Here is a 20,938-nt window from a genome sequence, read left to right on the forward strand (position 1 = left end):
AGTCAATTATCTTAAAATGTAACAAAATGCATGTTGATTCTCTTAAATCTATATAGCAATCTTTATTACACACAGCACATCTTAACGTATTGTAATGTCTGATTTTTAACTTTATTCAATATTTGTGCCCAAAGGTACACATGAAACTATTTAGAACTTACTTTGAAAAAAAAACAAAAAACAAAAACCCCAACCCTAAGACATGTATAAATTATTCTCATGTTGCAAATCCTATGGTCAGCTTGCCTTTAATATCTTTGGGATATATTTAAAGGTGTGACATGGATTGAATTATATCCCTCAAAATATATATGTTAAAGCCCTAACTCTCATATGACTGCATGAAGATTCTGACCCTAAAACAAAAAAATTAAGGTTACATAAAGATATAAATATGGGGCTTCCATGTAGTTGAAAATAAATGTAAAATTTGACTCCCCAAAACTTAACTAATAGACTACTATTGACTACAACCCTTACAGACAACATACTTGATTAACACATATTTTATGTTATATGTGTTATATACTGTATTCTTATAATAAAGTAAGCTAGAGAAAAGAAAATGTGAAATAAATCATAGAGAAGAGAAAATACTTTTATAGTATGTACTATATTACCAAAGAAATCCACATATAAGCATATCCATACACTTCAACCTGTATTGATCAAGGGTAAATTGTATTCCTCAGAAATATGTCAGGCTTAGTATAGCATGATAAAATAATTTATTACTGAACTAGCAAAACAATACTAATTGTATGGTCTTAATTCTATTAAAATCTGCAAACTTAAATACCTAAAATAATAGGCTGACACTGAATTTTTTTTTTATTTTTATTTTTTACAGATCTCTAATGCCTTGTTTATTGTTTTGCAGTGTTTGGTTTCCTCTGTTTAATTTTGAATAATTTCTACAATTATATCAAATTCAAATTTACTCTTCTTTCCTTCTGAAGCATCTAAACTTCTGTTAATCCCATCCAGTGGGTTTTCTATTTAATATATTTATTTTCATCTTTAGTTGAGAATTTTGTATTTTGTTCTCTCTCCTCTTTATATCCATGTTGTCCTTACATCTTCTTATAACCTTTTTTCTTTATTTTTTAAAAATAATTTTTATTTTTTTATATTAGTCACCATACAGTACATCCCCAGTTTTTGACGCAATGTTCCATGATCCATTATTTGCATATAACATGCAGTGCACCATGCAATATGTGCCCTCCTTAATACCCATCACCGGTCTATCCCAATCCCCCACCCCTCCCCTCTGAAGCCCTCAGTTTGTTTCCCAGAGTCCACAGTCTCTCATGGTTCAATCCCCCTTCTGTTTACCCCCCTTCATTCTTCCCTTCCTTCTCCTACCAATCTTCCTATTTCTTATGTTCCATAAATGAGTGAAACCATATGATAATTGTCTTTCTCTGCTTGACTTATTTCACTTAGCATAATCTCCTCCAGTCCCGTCCATGTTGCTGCAAATGCTGGGTAATCGTCCTTCTGATGGCTGAGTAATATCCCATTGTATATATGGACCACATCTTCTTAATCCAGTCATCTGTTGAAGGGCATCTCAGCTCCTTCCACGATTTAGCTATTGTGGACAATGCTGCTATGAACATTGGGGTGCATATGGCCCTTCTCTTCACTATGTCTGTATCTTTGGGGTAAACACCCAGTAGGGCAATGGCTGGGTCATAGGGTAGCTCCATTTTTAACTTTTTAAGGGACCTTCACACTGTTTTCCAAAGTGGCTGTACCAACCTGCATTCCCACCAAGAGTGTAAGAGGGATCCCCTTTCTCCACATCCTCTCCAATATTTGTCTTTTCCTGCCTTGTCAATTGTTGCCATTCTAACTTGTGTAAGGTGGTATCTCAAGGTGGTTTTTATTTGAATTTCCCTGATCGCTAATGATTTTGAACATTTTTTCATGTGTCTGTTAGCCATTTGTATGTCATCATTGGAAAAGTGTCTGTTCATATCTTCTGCCCATTTTTTGATTTGATTATTTGTTTCCCATCTATTGAGTTTGAGAAGTTCTTTGTAGATCTTGGATACTAGTCATATCTGCAGTGTCATTTGCAAATATCTTCTCCCATTCCGTGGGCTGCCTCTTAGTTTTTTTGACTGTTTCCTTGGCTGTTCAGAAGCTTTTTATCCTGATGAAGTCCCACAAGTTCATTTTTTCTTTTGTTTCTCTTGCCTTTGGAGATGTGTCATGAAAAAAGTTGCTGTGGCCGATGTCAAAGAGGTTGCAGCCTATGTTCTCCTCTAGGATTTCGATGGATTCCTGTCTCACATAGAGGTCTTTCAACCATTTGGAGTTTATCTTTGTATGGTGTGAGAGAGTGGTCTAGTTTCATTCTTTTACATATAGCTGTCCAATTTTCCCAGCACTGTTTATTGAAGAGACTGTCTTTTTTCCACTGGATGTTTTTTCCTGCTTTGTCAAAGATTAGTTGCCCAAAGAGCTGAGGGTCCATTTCTGGGTTCTCTATTCTGTTCCATTGGTCTATGTGTCTGTTTTTGTGCCAGTACCATGCTGTCTTTGTGATCACAGCTTTGTAGCATAGCTTGAAATCTGGCAAATTGATGCCCCCAGCTTTGTTTTTCTTTTTCAACAATTCCTTGGTGATTTGGGGTCTTTTCTGGTTCCACACAAATTTAAGGGCAGTTTGTTCCAGTTCTTTGAAAAATGTCATTGGTATTTTGATCGGGATGGCATTGAAAGTGTAGATTGCTCTGGGTAGCATAGACATTTTAATTACATTTATTCTTCTGATCCATGAGCATGGAATAGTTTCCATCTTTTTGTGTCTTCTTCAATGTCTTTCAAGAGTGATCTGTAGTTTCTAGAATATAGGTCCTTTATGTCTCTGGTTAAGTTAATTCCAAGATAATGTATGATTTTTGGTGCTATTGGAAATGGAATGGATTCCCTAATTTCTATTTCTTCAGTCTCGTTTGTGTATAGAAACGCAACTGATTTCTGAGCATTGATTTTGTATCCCACCACATTGCTGAATTGCTCTATAAGTTCTAGTAGTTTGGGGGTGGAGTCTTTTGAGTTTTCTATATATATCATGTCATCTACGAAGAGAGACAGTTTGACTTCTTCTTTGCCTATTTGGATACATTTATCCCTTTTTGTTGTCTGATTGCTGTTGCAAGGACTTCTAGTACTATGTTGACTAATAATGGCAAGAGTGGGCATCCTTGTCATGTGCCTGATCTTAAGGGAAAGGCTTTCAGCTTTTCCCAGTTGAGAATGATATTCGCTGTAGGCTTTTCATAGATGGTTTTTATGAGATTGAGGAATGTACCCTCTATCCCTACACTATGAAGGGTTTTAATCAGGAAAGGATGGTGTATTTTGTCAAATGCTTTTTCCGCATCAATTGAGAGGATCATATGGTTCTTGACTCTTTTCTTGTTGATATGATCTATCACACTGATAGATTTGCAAATGTTGAACCACCCTTTCATCCCAGGGATGAATCCCACTTGGTCTTGATGGATAATCCTTTTAATGTACTTTTGGATTGTATTAGCTAGGATCTTGTTGAGAATTTTGGCGTCCATATTCACCAGGGAAATTGGTCTGTAATTCTCTTCTTTGATGGGCTCTTTGCCTGGTTTGGGGATCAAGGTAATACTGGCCTCATAGAATGAGTTACTAGTTTTCCTTCTGTTTCTATTTTTTGAAACAGCTTCGGGAGAATAGGTATTATTTCTTCTTTGAATGTTTGGTAGAATTCCCCAGGGAACCCGTCAGGCCCTGGACTCTTGTTTTGGGGGAGGTTTTTGATCACTGCTTCAATCTCTTCATAATGAATTGGTCTGTTTAAATAATCAATTTCTTCCTGTTTCAATCTTGGTAGTTTATAGGTTTCCAGGAAGGCATCCATTTCTTCCAGGTTTTTTAATTTATTGGCATACTGTTGTTGATAATAGTTTCTAATGATCCTTCCTATTTCATTGGTGTTGGTTGTGATCTCTTCCCTTTCATTCATAATTTTATTAATTTGGGTCCTTTCTCTATTCTTTTGAATAAGTCTGGCCTGTGGCTTATCGATCTTATTTATTGATTTTTCTTCCAAAGAACCAGCTTCCAGTTCTGTTGATCTGCTCTACTGTGCTCCTGGTTTCTAATTCATTGATCTCTGCTCTTATCTTGATCACCTGCCTACTCGTGCGTGGGTTAGGCCTGTTCTTCTGTTCCAGCTCCAGATTCTTGAGGTGAGAATATAAAAACTGCATTTTAGATTTTTCTATTCTTTTGAGTGAGGCTTAGATGGCTATGTATTTTCCCCTTAGGACTGCCTTTGCAGTGTCCCACAGGTTTTGGACCGATGTGTTTTCATTCTCATTGGTCTCCAGAAATTGTTTAAATGATTTTTAATTTCCTGATTTATCCAATCATTTTTGAGCAAGATCGTTCTTAGTTTCCAAGTGTTTGAGTTTCTTCCAATTTTTTCCTTGTGATTGAGTTCCAGTTTCAAAGCATTGTGGTCTGAGAATATGCAGGGAATAATCTCCGTTGTTTGGTATCGTTTGAGACCTGTTTTGTGATCCAGTATATGTTCTATTCTGGAGAAAGTTCCATGTGCATTAGAAAAGAATGAGTATTCTGTTGTTCTGGGGTGTAGTGTTCTATATATATCTATGAGGTCCATCTGGTCCAGTATGTCATTCAAAGCTCTTGTTTCTTTGTTGATTTTCTGCTTAGGTGATCTGTCTATTGCTGAGAGCGGAGTGTTGAGGTCTCCTAATATTAAAGTATTATTATCTATATGTCTCTTCATCCTGGTTAAGAGTTGGCTTATGTATCTAGCTGCTCCCCTGTTGGGGGCATAGATATTTCTAATTGTCATATCCACTTGTTGGATACATCCTTTATGAATAATATAGTGCCCTTCTGTATCTCTAACAACAGTCTTTAGTTTAAAATCAATCTGTCTGATATGAGAATTGCTACCCCAGCTTTCTTTTGAGGTCCATTGGCATGAAAAATGGTTTTCCATCCCTTCACTTTCAGTCTGGATGTATCTTTAGGTTCAAAATGAGTCTCTTGTAGACAGCAAATGGATGGGTCATGTCTTTTTATCCAATCTGCAACCCTGTGGCATTATGGGAGCATTTAGGCCATTCACATTGAGAGTGATTATTGAGAGATATGATTTTAATGATGTCATGTCTCCTGTGAATCTTTGTTTCTACAGATTGTAAACTTCTGTTCTGTATCACTCTTGGGGCCTTTCTACTTTTATAGAACCCCCCTTAATATCTCATGTAGGGCTGGTTTGGTGGTTATGAATTCCTTCAGTTTCTGCTGATCCTGGAAGGTCCTTATCTCTCCATCAATTCTGAATGACAACCTTGCTGGATAAAGGATCCTTGGCTGCATGTTCTTCTCAGATAGAGCTTTGAAAATACCCTGCCAAACCTTCCTAGCCTGCCAGGTCTTTGTAGACAGGTCTGACATTATTCTGATATTTTTCCCTCTGTATGTAAGGATTTCCTTCCCCCTGGCTGCTTTCAATAGTGTATCCTTGGATCTAATATTTGCGAATTGCACTATGACATGATGTGGTGTAGGTCTGTTCTCATTGACCGTGGGAGGGGTCCTCTCTGCTTCTTGAACCTGAATGCTTATTTCCTTTGCCAGATTAGGGAAGTTCTCAGCTACAATTTGTTCAAATATCTCTTCTAGACTTCTCTCTTTCTCCACCATCTTGGGGATGCCAATGATTCTGACATTGGAACGTTTCATTGAGTCAGTAATCTCCCGTAATCTACATTCTTGAGATTGGATTTTTTTGAGGCAAGTTTCTCTTTTAACTTTTTCTTCTACATCCCATCCTCCAATTCACTAATTCGTTCTTCTGCCTCATTTACCCTAGCTGTCAGCGCATCTAGTTTAGACTGCATTTGATTCATAGCACTTTTAATTTCTGCCAGACTTGCTCTCATTTCTGCCCTTAGAGATTCTATATTCTCGTTAATATTTTCATTAATAGTTTTTTCCGGCCTACACATCACCTTGACCATTGTTACTCTGAACTCCATTTCTGACAATTTGGTTATATCCATATCCATCAGTTCTGTGGCAGAGACCACAGACTCATTATCTTTTCTTTGCTGGGGGGGATTTCTCCTCCTCGTCATTCTGATGAGGAGAGGTTGCAGGGATGCCCAGAGCCCAAATTATTGACCAGGACACAGGCAGTGTGCACTTGTTTTATAAGGACCTTAGGGATGTCGGCTTCTTGATTTTTTAGCCTGCCTTCTGGGGGAGGGGCTTGCTGTGCTGATATTCAGGCAACCCTGTTTGGGTAGAGTTGCCGTGTCGCCTGCGAGGGGGGATGGGGATGGGCACAATGTGAGCCGGTATTTCCAGGCTTTTATTCTCTGGTGGCTTTCCCTGGAGGTTTTCTGTGGCTCTTCTGAGAGTCAGAGCAGCAGTAGCCGTATCCTAGCCTCTGTCTCAGAACAGAAGGATTGCAGTCCACTCTCCACTGAGCTCTCTTGGCCACTTTAACTCTGTTTCTGTCAGTGCTGCTAAAAACCCTGCAGCATCCTGGGATGTGCGCCCCACAACCTGTGTCCCAGGCCTCACTTCCAGAGCCAGCACGTCTCTGTCCTTTGTGCTTCTAACACCACCAGCCACCCTCAGTTCCCGCACGAGCTCTCGAGCTCCCTGTTTCAGTGTGGTTCGCGTGCACCCCGGAGTGCCGGTTTTCAGTCAGGTCGCGCAGGCTCCCGAGCTCCCAGTATCAGTCCGGTTCCAGTGAGCTCTCCAGAGCTCCGGTTTTCAGTCTGGTCACACTCACGTTCCCGGGTTCATGCTCTCAGTCTGCTCTCTCGTGGGTGCCGGTCCTCGAGTCCGGCCCGCTCCCCAAAGCAAGTGGCTACTGATTCCCGGCGCCTGAGTGCATCAACTCCCTCCCCCTTCCATTTATATTCCGATATCTGTGCATGGATTCACAGCTCCCCGTTTCATACCTCAATATTCAGCACTGGAGATGGTGGTTTGTAGAGATCCAGATGTATCTTCCTGCATCTCAGGCTGATTCTGTGGGTTTTCAGGATAGTCTGGTAGATATCCAGCTCGACTTGGGACCAGCTGAGAAAGGGTCTCCTACTCCTCCACCATCTTTTCTCCTCCTTGCAGAAAGTGGTCGCTTTTCTGTTCATAGAGCTTCTGCTACTCTTTTCTTCGTTCTCCAGTTGCGTTCATAGGTATTCAGAATGGTTTGGTAGCTCTCTCGCTGAATTCCTGGGACCAGACAAGCTTTAAGTCTCCTGCTTCTTCGCCATCTTGGAACGCCTCCACTCAGTTATTTTTATAATTACTATAAATCTTAAAACTTCATTCTAATATTGCATTACTCCATAATAACAATGTATTTATTGACAATATGAAATTAGCAATTACTTGTCAAGTCAAGGACAAAACCTTGTAATATTCTGTGACTCTTTAAAGTGATTCATTGTAGCCATTTATAGTCTGTAAATATCTCTTTCTTTTGAATAGGTAAAATAGTGTATGTGTTCTCATAAAAAAATTCATTTAAATTTTAAAAGCTTTTGGACCTCCTTTTTAAGAAAGAATAAATCCATCATGTTAGAAGCTCTGCATTTCACTAAAAACTTTACATTAATGTGACAAAATAAAAAGTCAAAAACTAAATACTAACCATATTTAGTACAAATAAGTAAATGGATTTTATTTTTATTTTGTTTTATTTTATTTTGTTTTCACTTTTCCTCACTCCATGGCTTAATTTTAACTTTTATCTTTGGGACATTTGACCCCATGGTGAAAATTGCCATCTTTAATTCTTAAGTAATGCACTTCATTAAAATGAATACACATATTTTTCACAAGGCAAAGAAACTCACAGAATTGTTTAATGAAATATATGATTTATGACATGACCACATTTCCCTCTCAGTTCCAAATAGCTAATGTGTTATCACTATTAATTTCTAAATTACTTATGTAGTCAAACATTTTGGCATATGAGATATCAACTTGCTAATGCATTTCCAGGTCTTTTAAATTATAAGTAGTAACAAAAAAGAAACATTTACAAGAAATTGTCAAACTTCTTATCAGGTAAGTAACAAAAAACAAAAGAACTGTGAAATCTAGAAACAGGTGAGTGGAATGTGAGCCTTCCTTCTTCATATGCCTATCTTTAAAACACTTGCCAATTTTAATCTGGGAAAAATCAATATGAATAAAGATTCCACTGAGATCTCTGTGGAAAGAACTGTTAGGGGCTCCCTTCCATGCTTAAGAATATTCCTAAGATATTCACTGAAGAAAGCCATCAAATCCAGCAGCAAAAACAGGGGTCTTTGGAATAGCTGGTAATAGTGGACCTCTAATCTCTAAGTCCAAAAGGCACAATAGTGCTGAATGTTTTGCCTGAATCCTCCCTGTCTTAATCTACTACTGTGCAGGGAAACAAGCATGAAATATGCTCAGGAAATGAAACATTTTTACTGATGCATAGAAGACCTTAGCCTCAACTCTGTCTTCCCTCCCCTTACTAAATCCAAATTGACTGTTAGCAATTCTTACTGTTTATGCATCCTTACCACAATTAACACAATCTTAATTTCTTATACCTTCAATAAAATGAACACTGAAAAATTCTCAGAACAACACTCAACTTTGACTTTCTCCAATCTATCCCATTAATACTCCACGCAGGTGGTTTCCTGTAGAACACTCATCTTGACCTTTTCCATATTACAACATTTTAAATAAAGCTTGAATTAATAGTTTTGGTTGACTTTTCTCCTGCTGCACTAAAGCCTTTACAGGAGCCCAAAAGCCTTTTTTTTTTTTTTTCGCCCACACCACAGACCCATCATAGGAGCAGAAATCATTTTTTTCCTCTCACCACCTATAATAAACTCAATCTTAAGAATGTCCAATATGTGTTGAGTCCATTAAGTTAAAAGAGATAAATAATAGCTACAGAGATCAAGTGAATTTTGAAATGCAAAACCAGTGAAACAGAATTTTTAGATGAAAAAGATAAGAACATATATTTATCATTTATGAAGATGTAAATGAAGGAAGAAGTATGTCCTGAAAGTTAAGAACATATGTTCAAAACTAAAACCAATCAATCAGTCATTTAACCTAAAAAAAACATATATACGGTTGAAGCTAGAATTAATTATATGAAATAGGAAATTTTAAAATGATCTCAAAAAAGAAGAGAAAAGGAAGATAAAGGGAATTATAAGAAAAAGGGTAGTGATGTGGCCAATAAATCCAAGGGCTCTCATTTGTGAAAACTAAGTTTTTCAAAAGGGGGGGGGAGAGCAGTTAAAAGGTGAGGAAGAAAATCAGGAAATACTAGAAAGAATTATCCCTGAGTAGGGGACAGATCTGTGCCTGAAGAATTAAGGAGTTTATATAATCATAAGCCGCATTTTTAAGAATGAGTATTATTTAGTCATAGTTCTGGTCAAAAATTCTTTATTCCTAAGGGGGAAAAAAACTTATAAGCCTTATGGCAGAAGAAAACTTTTTGTACAATGAGAAAAAAAGATATCATTGTATTTCTCATCTTCAATTCTGAAAACTAGATGAAAATATAGGAGAATCTACACACTACTGAGAAAAAATGACTGCAGTCTTAGAATCCTATATCTAGCCAAGCTATCATTCTTCTATCAGGGTCAATAGAAGATAAATGAGATTACCACAGAGACAGAGACTATCTGATCCAAGCAACTCATCTGAAGAAAACATTTGAGAAAAAGACCCTTATAAATAAAGCACAGCAAATGCATTAAGGTAAAAAATGATGAAGAAGAATGAGTAAGATTTCACTTAGTCCCAAGTGGAGTCCAGGCACTTCTTAGTTCTCCACAACACAGCACACACTGGGTTAAAAGTATTTTCAAGACTTTAAGGAATAGACGGAAAGAATAATGTAGTAACAGAGAATTACTATTTCCTTAGGGGTTCTTTAAATACCAGCTCATTACCTCAATCATGACTTGACTCCATATAACTAAGGAAAGTTTAGTCCCCTAACCTGAAATTACCCTAGACTTTTCTATGCTGGAGAGTTAGCCCAAACTACCGACACTAAACCTACCTGTCAGTCCCCGATTTTTGCCTTAGTCTTGGACCACTTACTTCCCTAGATGGTTGAGTGTTGATACTGGATTTCTTTTCTGAAGGAAAACTTACCATCACTCACAGGATTTAGCCATATTACCTCAACCAAATAATCACACAATAATCTAATATTTATGTTTACTCCAAAATTTGAGTTATTTGGGCTTAAATACCACACTAAGTCTAGCGTTGGATTCACCAAATTCAGTCAATTTTCTCTTCAGTTTCTTCCATCAAATGTTTAAAAGAATCTCAAATCCCTTTTGTGCTCAATCACTTGTGTTCTTGAACGGCATAAGTGGTTCGTGTTCCAGCATCCCATTCTGTGAGAAAATCCTTAGGGAAGCCCTGTGCTCTGAAAGGAGCGCTAAAATACAGGACTTGCATTAAGAGATGCCCTGAGGCAAATACCTGGTGGAGAACATAGTACCCTATATATTTTGTGAGACAATCCTTCCTTAGACAAACATTAAAATACGTCAGGAAATAAGGGGTGGTCAACCTGTCATGTTCTCAGTCAGGAGGAAACACAAGCAGAGTGAAGTCTCTGAGGGGCCTTTCCTTGCTGAGCTATCGTTGGCCAGAAGTTGGGGAAAATAATACTGTTAGAACTAGTAAAACTCCTCAGGTAATTAGGGAATTCAGTTTTCTCAAAGAAAAATACATTTAAATTCAGTCTGCTTCTTGCCTTAAGAGTTCATTTTTTAAATTCCTTTTTGATGCATAGTAACATTAATCTCCTATAGAGAAAAAAATGCTTGTAGCATAATTTGAATACTAAACTATTAGTATCAGTAGGAACATGTCTTTCTGTCTTCCATAGTTTTTTTTTTCCTCGGGCATCACAAATATAAACCATCTGGTATGCCAGATGCTTGCTTTTCTCTTTATACATGCAGAAATTGTAGGTGGAAGGCCTCCAAAATCCCAGACACTATTATCCACTTTGCTTATCATCATCATCATTATCAACTTCCCAGCATTTTAATAAATGATGCTGTTTCTCTGGTTTGTAGTTAGTAAGATTTGTAGAGATTATTTACTTTTTTTCCACCTACAAGATGTCAGTGAAATTTTAGTTGGCCAGAAATCTGGAATGTTGTTTATAATTTCTCTGCTGTTCATAAGCTCCAACTATATAGAGTATGGACCATTTTAAACTAAGTGTCGACTTCAGTTTTATTGTAGTATTTATCAACCTGTCTCCACACCAGGTTTACTTTTATAAACCAAAACCAATTTGAACTCGATTATATATACTTTCAAATACCTGCCAGGTTTTAACCAAAGTAGACTGGATTTTTCCTAACCCAGTTCATTATATCTATCTTTTGATCAAAAAACAAGTAGTGTGTGTGTGTGTGTGTGTGTGTGTGTGTGTGTGTGGTTGTGCACATGCGCACATGTCCTTTCGTGTGTATGAATGTATGTGCATACCTGCAAGAGGAAACCATTTCCACATGTGGTGGGTATATCGTAATTAAACAAGAAAACCTAGCAAAGCATAAGAGAAGGAGATAGTAGGAACTCATAGTACTTAGTGTGTCAGGACAGTGCTGGTATTAGGAATTAAAATAACCCCAGGCTAGACGATTCATTTGCAGTAGAATAACTTGTTGCAAGAACTATTTAGCAAAATATCTAGAAAGAAGCATTTTAGTAATGCAGTAGCTATTTTTGTGCAACGGTTAACTGAGGAAATCCCTTTTGTAATCATAAAGCCACATAAATACACAACAGCACAGCAGTGAGTACTCACAGATTTTCAGATGGAATTAAAATTTCAGGGCAATAGGTTCACATCTAATATGAGAAACATGATTATCAATGCCTTTGTCATAGAGTTTATGAAGACTAAATGAAATATTACGCATAAAAAGACTGCCCTCCACCAAAAGCAGGTTGACAAGTGCTTGTTGAGTTTGAAATAAATCTCTTGAAGCTGTTCTTTCAAAGATTTGTAAAATACATAAGCTTAAAAACTGAAAAATTAAAAAAGCTGTATCATTAGAAACATGATTACTGAAGTTTGTAACTAAGACGTAACATCTGCACCGTAAGGACTAACCTCTGAAGGTTATAGATGTAAATAGAGAATAATCAAAACATTATCACTAAGATAAGGAACAAGCAAAATAAAATGGATCTGGAAGAAAACAGTGGAAGCATGAGAACTAAGAGAAAGAGAATTTTTATCAGAATAGAGGAAATCGGACGCCTGGGTGTCTCAGTTGGTTAAGTGTCTGCCTTCAGCTCAGGTCATGATCCCCGGGTCCTAGGATCCCGCCCGCATTGGGCTCCTTACTCAGCGGGGAGTCTGCTTTTCCCTCTGCCTGCCACCTCCCCTGCTTGTGTTCTGTCGCCCTCTGACAAATAAATAAATAAAATATTAAAAAAAAAAAAGAATGAAGGAACTCTTTGGCTCTACTTGTCTGTAAAGGCTGCAAAACAGGTTGCTTCTAGGTGGTTGAGAAAGAGCAGTGGAAGAGTTTCATGCCTCACGTGCTAAAGTCACTACAAATAAACATAAGTTATTAAAAAGTGTATGTGTGCTCTATAATCACAGTTTTAGGAAAAATCAATTATTGTTCCTTCCTTACAAGTACATTGCTGCCCCTACATGCAGAGTGTGGAGTTGCCAGAGTTTGGCAAAACGTGTCCTGAGCACCTTAGCTGGAAGAAAGGCTTCTTAACACAGTCACACATGCTATTTATAAATACATACTTACAGTAATTTACTAAATATACAGATTCATACGCAAATACATATGCATAATTAAGCATTAGTAAATATTTTTCATTATGCAATGTTTGTTTACTATTACTTAATATTATGTGTTCTTAGATGATTCTGAATTAAAATGACCTTCTAAAATTGTTAAAGAGACATATCTGAACTATGTATTTCAAAGCAAGTGTTCCTAGTTTTGCTATAACTTTGGTGCCAGAAAGCCCTTAAATGTATGCTTTGTGTGTGACTGTGTGGTTTTGTCTGTGTATGTCTGCATGAAGACACATACATGCACGTATGCTGAAATGACAGCACAGAAAAAAATGTAGTTCTTAATTTCAATTGTTTTTATACTTGTTTGAAGCCTAGTATTGTTATTTTACTATAACAGAAGTTTTCATTATAACCATATATCTATTCAAAAATGAAGATGTGTAAAATTCAAATGTTCAGTTACTTGTTCCACTAATATCTTTAATAAGGCAAATTCAGATTTTAAGTATACATAGGTCCACCTTCCTAAGGAAATATATCCTAAGCCATAATTATGTATGTGTTAACTGACTTCCCTATTACAAATGTTAATTGTTGTTTTGTTGTCTTAAAAGGTAACTCTTCATTAATTTTCCTGTATACAAATGAATATAATATTCTACTTCAATTATTAAAAAAAATATTTTTGATGTGTCATATGTTTGAGTTAGGGATTGAAATAGTTTATGATAAGAAAATGAGAATACGTTATTTCCAATAGAGGCTATGGGAAAAGCAGAGTCAGATGAAGTAAAGACATATCTAACAGTAAGGATGATACTTTATTTCAATGACAGTATCAAAAATATAAAAATAATTTCAGGGGATTTTCTTTTTGAATTAATTTAAAAAGAATTAACATGAATACTTAGATTTCTAGGGCAAAAACGAAATAAGCAGGAGTCCCCTCTAGCTTTATTAGCAAGGAGGGAAGAAAACTGACTGTCCTTCCAGAATAGGCATAAGTGGGAGAAACCAAGGTGACTGTTTTCAGAGAAGGTTTTGAACACACATTCAATGCTTTTCTAAAAACAGCATCATTTAGACCCAAAGAAAATTTGCTGGTGAGGGAGGCTTTCTTCCACAATTCTGTGATGTACCTATTTGGGAGAAGACAATGGGGAAGGAAGAACATTCTCCTACTTAAATGGAGAAGCTGAGAACTGGAGATGGCCCCTGGGTGACAAATAGTATCTTCACTAGGATGTTTATTCTGTGGTGTGGCTCATGGTCATATTTTAGGAAGCCACAGCCTCCTAAGAACCATGTTAATAGCAGTTCTCTGACTACTGGCTGATCTCAGATGGTATTTTAAGAAGCACATGCCATGCTCACCAGGCTAAGAAGACATCACCCACCACCATGACTCTTGTAGGATCGCACAAGTTAACCAAAGAAACTAGGTGGGGCTTGATGACGTGGACCACTGCAGCCTGCACCTGGGATGTGCTGTAAGCAGCGTTATCAAAGCAGCAGTTAAATTTAAATATCTATATCAAGATATAGAGGAGGTGAGCCTGCCAGCTTACATCTTAATGGGGCAAGGTGACCAGAATCTCCACATAGTTGAGGGGGAAGAAGCCTGACTGGCCATGAAGCATTCCCCTATACCAGTGCTCATCAATTTAGTTAGTGAGTGTGATGATATCACCCTCGTTAAAACCCAATTCCCCTTCATTTGCAGGTTCAAAGTTGTACGGAACTCAGCAGCAGGGCCGATCCACAGGGACACCTGGGAATGTCCGTGTGGGAGAAGCTTCCATTGGGCTGAGTGCTGTCTCCCGTTGGAAACTCCTGGCTCATTTGTGGTTTAGGCTGATATTTCCCTGTAGGCTGAGATGAAGCTTGTCTTATTCTTTCTTCCAGTGAGGGTAACTTGCTGCAGGATCTGGATTGTCAACTTATGGTACTCCAGCTGGTCTTGGAAGCGTGCAGAGAGCTGGTTTACATGTTGAACATGCTTGACTCAGCAACTTCTTGAGACTCATCAAATTTCTCCAGATCCTTATGGAGCTCTTCATTTGGAATCTTGTCTTGTTGTTTCTTCTTATAATCAAAGTCCAGGCTTCAACCCTCCAACCTCTGTAGTTGATGCTGAATTTCCTTCAGCTCTCTGTCATGAAGGTTCTGAAGGAGGTCAATGAAGTTCCACTTCACGTCCATCTCCAAAGAGTCGTAAACCTCCAAGAGTTCTTGAATGGCCTCTCCATCCTTACCAAGTGCTGGGCCAAAGTTACAATGATCTCTAAACTCTCTTCTAAACTTGAGCTTGTCTACGGCGAGCAGCGCTTCTCTCTGGGGATATCCTGGCTCCTTCTCCTGGCTGCAGATTTTTTTTTTTTAAAGATTTTATTTATTTATTCGACAGGATAGAGACAGCCAGCGAGACAGGGAACACAAGCAGGGGAAGTGGGAGAGGAAGAAGCAGGCTCATAGCGGAGGAGCCTGATGTGGGGCTCGATCCCATAACGCTGGGATCACGCCCCGAGCTGAAGGCAGACGGCCAACCGCTGTGCCACCCAGGCGCCCCTGGCTGCAGATTTTTGACATGGTGCAGATCATACAGAGTTTAGCTCTGGAAGCTGGGTTGACTTGACGATATTCAATTGTTTTGGTAATTATTTTCATCACAAGCATGGCGGTGACTCCTACTTTCCTCTCCACCTCTTTGTAGTCATCATCTCACTTGGCTCCTCTAGCCTCTCCAAACTTCTCAGCCACTTTCTGAGTGGCTCTGTGGAATTGCTTCTTTAGCCTGGCCACTGCCTACTGACAAGGTGTTGGAAGACACAGGAGTGTGGACAGCTATGGGCGTGGGTGTGGGTACAGGTGCTTTAAAGAGGTTGTGGAGGAGCTGGGCAGGAAGGCTGAGCAAGGTCCTGCCACTGCTCATGCCCCTACCATAGTTGTGGGCATGGGGCACAGAGTGGCATGGGACCTTAAAAAATTGAAATTTTAGGAAAGGTAATATTTTTGTGTTTATTTTATGATATAATCTTATGCAGAAATTATCCAAATTTATATATGTATAGACATTCAATATTTGTTGAGTTTCCATCACAGTCTAGGAACTATCTGAGTCATTTACATATAAGACCTTATTTAATCTTCACAATAATATATGGTTGGTTGTAAGAAATAGGACTTATATATTGGGGCTCTGAAAATTAAGTAACTTCTCCATGTCACAGGTAGAAAATGAAGAAACTAAGAGACAAGCCCAGGACTGTATGGCTATTAATCCTATTTTATTTTATTTGCTTGTCTATATAAGTCAATAACTTTCCTTTAAAAATTGCTGGAGGAGATATCTCATATCAGGTACCCATATCTAATTACAATGTACAAAGTCACAAAAGACCATAACTCTGGTAGCAATAAGAAAGTACAAGATACACTGGAAAATAATGATTTGTTTAAAGTTATTGAAAAGTAGCATATGCTATAAGCGGCTGTCAACCTTTTAAAAGAAATAGGTAAGCAATTCAGCCAGCAAAATCAAGTTTATTAGGGAATAACAGAGGAATTGCAATTCATGATAAGCAAACTACGGTGAACCATGGGCAAGTCCAGAGAACAGAAGAGAGCTTCCTTTTATAGAGGAAAAGAAGGAAGTTGGGAGGCGTTGTTTCAAAGAAAAGTTCATTGGAGGAAAATGAGTGTTTGAAGTGGTGGCCTCTCATTGGCTGCAGGCCAGGGCAGCTGGCTATTGCAGGGTACCTACAGCTTGCTGTTGCCCCAAGAGTAAATCTTCCTTCTTCCTGCTGGACTATGCAAGCTACAAAGAATGGTATGTGCTTGGCAGCTCTCCTTTCATGGCTTCCTGACTCCAATTTTGAATTAGGTTTCCTTAACACATTTTCATATGGCTAATAAATTAAGTCCCAGAGATGAACCATTGGTAGGGGATCAAAGTTTGCAATCACTTTTAAGTCTGGGAATAATTGCCTGGTCTGGGTAAACGGGGAAGGAGGAGTGGGTGACACAAGCAGACAGATTACTGAGATGAGGAGAAAATAGTTGAAGTTCAATGCTAGCATAGTTTGTATGATGAATTAAAATCTGGAACAAACCCAAATGCAAAAAAAGAAAAAAAACCTATGAAGAAGAATAAAAAAGAGCAAAATTGTAGGTCTAAATCCAGTTATGTCAACTTTTACACAAAATAGAAAATGAAGACTCCAATTAAAAGATAAAATTGTCAGATTGAATAAAAAAGCAAGATCCACATTAAATATAGACACGAATTAAAAATAGAGACCTAGAAAGATTGACAGTCAAAGGAGAAAAATTATAGTAAGGTACCAAGTAGTGAGTATATAAAAATGAAGAGGTTATATCAGTATCAGATAAAATAGACTTGCAATAATGGAATATTACCATAGAAAGGCAAATTTCATAATAATAAAAGGTCAATTTATCAGGTAGATGATAATCACAAATACATGTGTGTTTGGCGAGTAATAATAAATAGAAAAATAAACACTTAAGTAGAATGAGAAATAAAAAATCCACAATTATTGTGGAAGATTCTAACATGCTTCTTTCATTATTTGATTGAAAAAAGTGGAGAAAAATTAAGTAAAGTTATATACCACTATCAACATTCTTGTTTCATTGAATCTTATAGACATTTCCCTCAAAAATTGCAGAATAAATATTTTCAAGTTCACGTGGACTATTCCCAAAAATGGACTATATGCTGGCCAATAAAGAAATTCTTGGTAATTTTCAACAAACAGAATTAAAATGAAAACAATTCTCTGTAAAATATCTAGAAAAGCTACAAATGTTATTAGCTAAATAACAAATTTATAACTAATCCATTGTTCAAAAAAAGCCCACACCCATCTTTCAAAGAATTGCAGGAATAATTGCAAACTGTACTGAATGATAAAGATAATATATAAATGTACAAAGCAAGTACACAGAAATACATTTACACTAACATTGGAAATCAAGAAATTAAAATGTAGACGTAAAGGTATTTTTTAAGAGGTTGGTTCTTTTAAACAATTAATGAATTATACAAGTCTAGCAAGTTAGTATAAAAAAGAAAAGAAATAAATTACTAATAACATGAATGAAATCGAAATATAGATCCTGCAGATTTTAAAAATAGGCAAAGGAAATTTTATAAATAACTTTAAATCAATAAATTTGACAACTTAGAATATATCGACCCAGTCGCTGAAAGCAATTTATAAAAATTACTCTCCCCCAAAATCAGAATAGTCTTATGTCAAAAAAAAAAAAAAAAAAAAAAAAAGGATGTGTTTTAAAAACAGCTACAACAAAATGTCTCAAGGAAAACTCCAGGACTAGATAGTTTTAATTATTAATTCTAACAAGCATTAAAACAAACAGACAAACAAGTTTATACACATTCTTAGAAAGAAAAAACAGACAGTAAAGTTTTCTACTGTTTATTGAAACCAAAACAACTGTGATTCCAAAACTCAGTAAAGATATGGTAAGAAAAATTATATATGACAGAATCCCCATAACATCATGAATAAATCCTTTACTAAACATTATCAAATCAGATCCATCAAGAAATAAAAATAATAATACTTCACGACTAACTGGGTGGGGGTTCATCCTGTGAATACAGATAAAATTCTGAACAAACTTTAGCACAACAAATCTGACAATATATAAAAAGGATAATACAATATATCCTGTGAGTATAAAATTGTTTTAACATTACCCAAACTTAATTTATGTTGACATCAACATATAGTATTTGAATAAAACAATGAAAGTTAATATATATGTCAAAGAGAAAAACTCAATAAATGCAGAAAAAAGCATTTGACAACTTTTTAATACCCATACTTGATAAAACTACCAACAAGCTAGAAATGTAAAAAAGATTCTGAAATCTAATAAGGGGCACAAACAAAACACCTACATTTAACACCAAACATAAATCAAACATAAATGAAGTATAGACCCTTTCCCTCTAAGGTCAAGAACCAGATAAGACTGTCCACTCTCACCACTTCTATTCACTGTTATACCTGCAGCACCTGTCCATGCCATAAGTCATGAAGAAGGAGTAAAAGACACAAAGATTGCAAACAAAGAAAGAGAACAGATTTTGTTCACAAAAAAACAAGATTGCTCATGCTAAAGAATCTGCAAACAGACTACTAGAACTAATAAGCAAATTTATCAAGGTCACAGATCAATATACAAAACTACATGCATCTCAGTATATTAACAGTAATTGTGTTTATGTATACCAACAGCAATTTATTTACAATAGTGACAAAAATAAAATGGAGGTTAATTTAACAAAATATGTGAAATATCTCTGCATTGAAAATTACAAAATGTTGCTGAGCTATACAATGTCCATGGATTAGCTCATGGAATACTGTTAAAAACTCAATTCTTTGTAAATTGTTGTGTAGGTTTAATATTAGCAATTTCAAACTAAATTTCTGAGGCCATTTTTAAAGGAAATGTTTGGGTGCTTTTAAAGTTTATATGAAAATGTGAAAAACCAAAAGTCATGAAAGAGTCTTGAAATGGAAGAACAATGGCCAACTCTACCTGACTTCAATACCTAACATAACAATTATCCGGGTCCCTGGGTGGCTCAGTTGATTAAAGCATCTGCTTTTGGCTCACGTCATGATCCCAGCGTCCTGCGATGGAGCCCAGCATTGGGTTCCCTGCTCAGCAGGGAGACTGCTTCTCCCTCTCCCACTCCCCCTGCTTGTGCTCTCTCTCTCTGTCAAATAAATAAAATAAAATCTTTAAAAAAATATAAAAGAAAAAAATAAGGTAACAATTATCAAAACAGTATGGTATTTATATATCAAAATATTTCAATGAGACAATAGAACAAAATAGAGTGTGTAAAAATAGAACTATGCTTTTATAATTAATTGACTATCCCACATGTGCATTAAATAATCCAATGGAGGAAGACAATTTTATCAATGATTGCTGCTAGAACTAGATAACCATATTTAAATAAATGAATCTCAACCCTTACCTCACATGATGCAAAAAGTTAGTTTTAAATATCATAGATCAAACATAACAACTAGAAATACAAATCTTCTAGAAGAAAATATATGAGGACTATCTGCTCAACCATGTGCATAGGGAAAAATTTCTCAAGACACAGAAATAATGAAAGAAAATAAAATGATAAATGAAACTTCAAAAAATTAAAAACTTGCCATCAAAAGACAACATGAAGAATATTTTTTAAAGATTTATTTGTTTGTTTATTTATATTTATTTATTTATTTATTTAGAGAGACAGAGTAGGGGAAGGGGCAGAGAGAGAGAATCTTCAAGCAGACTCACCTCTGAGCCAGACATAGGGCTCAGCACGGGGCTCTATCTCGTGACTCATGAGATCATGACCTGAGTCGAAATAAAGAATTGGATGCTTAACCTACTGAGCCACCCAGGTGCCCTGACAACATGAAGAGTGTTAAAAAAATGTTTTGTTGTCTACTATGAAAGCCACTGAAATAGTTCTAATAGTCAATTTACATAATTAGTTAATATCAGGTTCTATAAACATTGATTCTTCCCTATAATAGAGGATAAGAGTAATAATAATATAACATTTAACTATATTAAATCTTCAGTTCAAAAGGTTATATTTATTCTAAAAAACTAGGTATATTCCATTAGTAACCAAGCAGAATTTGGACAAAAAATATTAATAAGATTATTAATAGTGTCAATGATTTTATCTCTATTTCCTATCATCTTCAATCACGCTTGAGTACCTAATTGTTCAAACACTCTTCTTGATTTCGATCTATACACTACAGATCCACGGTAGTTTCTAAGTGTTTAACTTTCATACTTGGTACTCAGAGTAAAATGTGCTTTTACTTCTGTGAGTTTCCATTGTCAGAAATTTATTATCCTCACCAAAACTGTCAGGCAGAGCTATGATGATGAAGGGTATTTATTTTGCAATTATATGCAACAAACTCTGTTGGAGAAAAAAATAGTAAATAAACAGTTCATGAT

At 36.5% G+C, this 20,938-nt stretch overlaps 1 pseudogene; it reads right to left on the reverse strand.

The window, feature by feature from the left end:
* Positions 1–14,457: 14,457 nt before the first annotated feature.
* The window catches only part of LOC113264694 (endophilin-A1-like), a 30,355-nt pseudogene continuing 23,874 nt past the window's right edge, over positions 14,458–20,938 (reverse strand).

The sequence above is a fragment of the Ursus arctos genome, unplaced genomic scaffold (genome assembly GCF_023065955.2).
Source record: "Ursus arctos isolate Adak ecotype North America unplaced genomic scaffold, UrsArc2.0 scaffold_13, whole genome shotgun sequence".
Classification (NCBI taxonomy): Eukaryota; Metazoa; Chordata; class Mammalia; order Carnivora; family Ursidae; genus Ursus; species Ursus arctos.